Source organism: Hyperolius riggenbachi, chromosome 7, assembly GCF_040937935.1.
Source record: "Hyperolius riggenbachi isolate aHypRig1 chromosome 7, aHypRig1.pri, whole genome shotgun sequence".
Taxonomy (NCBI): domain Eukaryota; kingdom Metazoa; phylum Chordata; class Amphibia; order Anura; family Hyperoliidae; genus Hyperolius; species Hyperolius riggenbachi.
In genome coordinates this window covers 96,300,848-96,304,210 of record NC_090652.1, presented here as the reverse complement: position 1 = coordinate 96,304,210, position 3,363 = coordinate 96,300,848, and positions in this window count along the sequence as shown.

Sequence of the window (3,363 nt, the reverse complement as noted above, 5' to 3'; positions counted from 1 at the left end):
TAAATAAAGCCATAAAGAATTGTTTTAAAAGTATTAACACACCAGTGTACTCCTAACAAAGATGAATGTGTCAAGGACGATGTTATATACAACATGGGGTATTCTTCAAACATAATCTTTTAAAAGGGGGTCCATTCTATAATGATTTTGAGAAAAACTGCTTGACAGTCTTTGTCTGAATTATGGAGTAACCAAGCAGCTCAGGGTGACCCAAATTACTAGGAATGTACAGGGGGATAAAAGAGACCGAAAAGCCCTCCTACTAATAAGCAATGCTTGGTGAAATTTGCCTTCTGAAATTCTGCTTCATTAATCACAGGCAGAACAGGGAGACACTTGGTTACATACACATGTTGGAAATTTGGGTTGGTACCTCAGAGCCAGTGATGTAACTGGGGCCTCAGGGCAAGTTTTACATTAGGCCCCAAGAATTCTATTGATATGGAACCTCAAAATATACCAAGGACAGCTGCAGTGTCAAAGAGGTGTAATCAGAGAAAGAAACAGTTTGTATTATTCAATGCCAGGGGCGTAGCAATAGGGGTTGCAGAGGATGTGACCGCATCGGGGCCCTTGGGCCAGAGGGGCCCCGAAGGGTCCTCCCTCAACTACAGTATTAGCTCTCTATTGGACCTTTGCTCATAATAATCACTCCTATAGATACTTTGAATAGTGGTAATCATTAACAAACTGTTCCCCATCCCCTTCTTGCAGCTCTGACACTGTAGTTGCCATTGGTAGGTTTTGGTGCACCGTATCAATTGTTATGTATAGAGGTCTTCGGGGGCCCCATTGTAAAACTTGCATCAGGGCCCTCAGCTCCTTAGCTACATCACTGTTCAATGCAGTGGCGTACCTAGGGTATTTGACACCCGGTGCTAATTATTTTCAGACATTACAACCCCCCCGACTTCAATAAATAGGGTTTCTGACTCCCCCTTCCTTGTTCCCCCTGTGTCTCCTCTTATGCCCCTCTGTGCCACCTCTTGCACTGCTCTGTTTCCCATGTGCCACCCCTTGTCCCTCTGTGCCCCCTATGTTCCCCCTGTGCCACCTCTTATCCCTGTGTGTCCTCTCACTAAACCATGTACCACCTCTTGACCCTGTGTGTCCTCTCAGCGAACCCTGTACCACCTCTTGTGCTCCTCTGTTCCCCCGTGTGCCACCTCTTTTACATTTGTTCCACCTTTTGTGCTCCTCTGTTCCCCGTGCCACCTCTTTTCCCGTGTTCCCCCTGTGCAACCTCTTGTCTCAATGTGTCCCCAATGTATCCCCTGGGCCACCTCTTGTCCCTTTGTGCTACCTCGTCACTCTTTGTCCCCTAAGTTCCCCTTGTGCCATCTTGTCCCCCTGTGCCTTCTCGTGCCCCTCTGGTCCACCTCTTGTACTCCTCTGTTCCCTACCTCTTGTCCCTCTGTGCCACCTCTTGTCCCTGTGTGTCCTATCAGTAAACCCTGTGCCACCTCTTGTGCCCCTCTGTGCCACCTCTTGTCCCTCTGTGCCATGTCTTGTGCTCCTCTGTTCCCGATGTGCCAACTCTTGTCCCTCTGTGCCCCCTATGTTCTCCGTGTGCCACCTCTTGTCCCTCTGTGCCCCCTATGTCCCCCGGCAGTGCCACCTCTTGTCCTCCTGTGCCCTCTCAGTGAACCCTATGCCAGGTGTTCAATACGGGAGGGTAGGAGGTGCCCTGGGAGGTACTTATGATTTGGCTTTCAAATATTAGAGTGTACATTGATATCAACCTTCGCTCAGTAATTGATCTATAGTTTACACATAAATTTGTCCATTGAGTTGGAAGCCAAATCATAAGTACCTCCCAGGGCGCCTCCTACCCTCCCGTGTGGTATACCCCCCCTGGGATCAGGGGTCACCACCTTGGCAGGTGGCATCGTTTTGAAGGAGCTGCGACCATCGACACTACCTCACAAGGCCGAGTGGGGACGGTACTTCCCCACGTGTGACATAGACTGGTTGCCTCATGCGCAACCCAGCTTTGTGAGTATATGCCATCTTTTCTTACTAACGAAAGAAACCGCTCGTGAGATACTACACCAGATTGGGCTCCCGGTGTCTTCCCGTCCCTTTTTATTCCTCCAGCACACACTATGCCAGGTGTTGTCCCTGTGTCCTGTGCCACCCGTCCCCCTCCCTGTGCTCCACGCCCATGGCCCCATTTCTGCTATACTCACGTGGCCCCGATCCGATTAAGCTCCTGTCACCAGTTACTTCCGTCCACGCAGATGTCATGAGAGATGCGGGCCGGAAGTTACCATGACGACGGGACGCTAAGCAGGAGAGCTTAGCTTCCCATCACCATGGTAATGGTGAAATCTGCGTGGACAGAAGTAGTTGGTGACTGAAGCTGAGCGGCCTGCAGGAGATCGTCGAGGTTCTGCTCTGGATCCAGGGATGGTCATAGTCAGGCAACTTCGCTACGCTGGAACTACGCGTAGTTCTACGCAATTATGCTTCGCAAACTACGGTTTCTAAATCAGAAGCTTTGCTACGTTTGCATTTCGTAGACTACACGTTAAAATACGTAAGCTTCGCGTAGTGCAAAGCGTAGTTTATGCGGACGCTTATGCCCTTATGCAGAAAAATTTCCGCTAAATATGCGCATGGGTGAACTAATATATGCGTACATTCCACCTTCCAATGCGGAATTGTATACGTATAGAAAGGCAATAATATTTCTGCGCATGCGCAATGATCCGTATACTCGCAATTACCACACGCGTAGTTGACTTTGCAATACATACATCAACTACGCGTAGCGGCGATGCTTCGGATAGCGGTACTACAACTACGCGGAAATACGTACGCGATGTTTTTAAACTTTGTCTATGAACTATGATGCGTAGTTGCGTACTACGACGCGTAGATTTGCACTGGCGTAGTTTACAAGCAACCCTGGCTGGATCGGATCGGGGCCACGTGAGTATAGCAGAAAGAGGGCCACGGATGCTGACCTTAGTGGGGGGCCGCGACAGGAGGCCTGGTGGCACCCCTGCTAAGCTGGGTACCTGGTGCGGGCCGCTCTTGCCACCCGACACTAGGATTCAATGCATATTAAGAGGTGGTCATTATCTGCATATCATCAATGCAAAGATAATAAGATGGATGAAGGAGGGCCCTCAGTGGGCCCCTCAGGTCCATGGCCCCCAATGCAGTCACAACCACTGCATTCCCTATTGGCACACCACTGCTCAGAGCAGAGGTAGCAAATGCAAGTTACTTGATTTAATGTTCTGAGAAAAAAGAAAATACACCTGCTTTCACATCTAAAGTGTTACATATCAGCACATCATTAAAACATCTACTCCTTAGCAGGTTAGTTAGTTATACATTTTTTTTAATATCTAA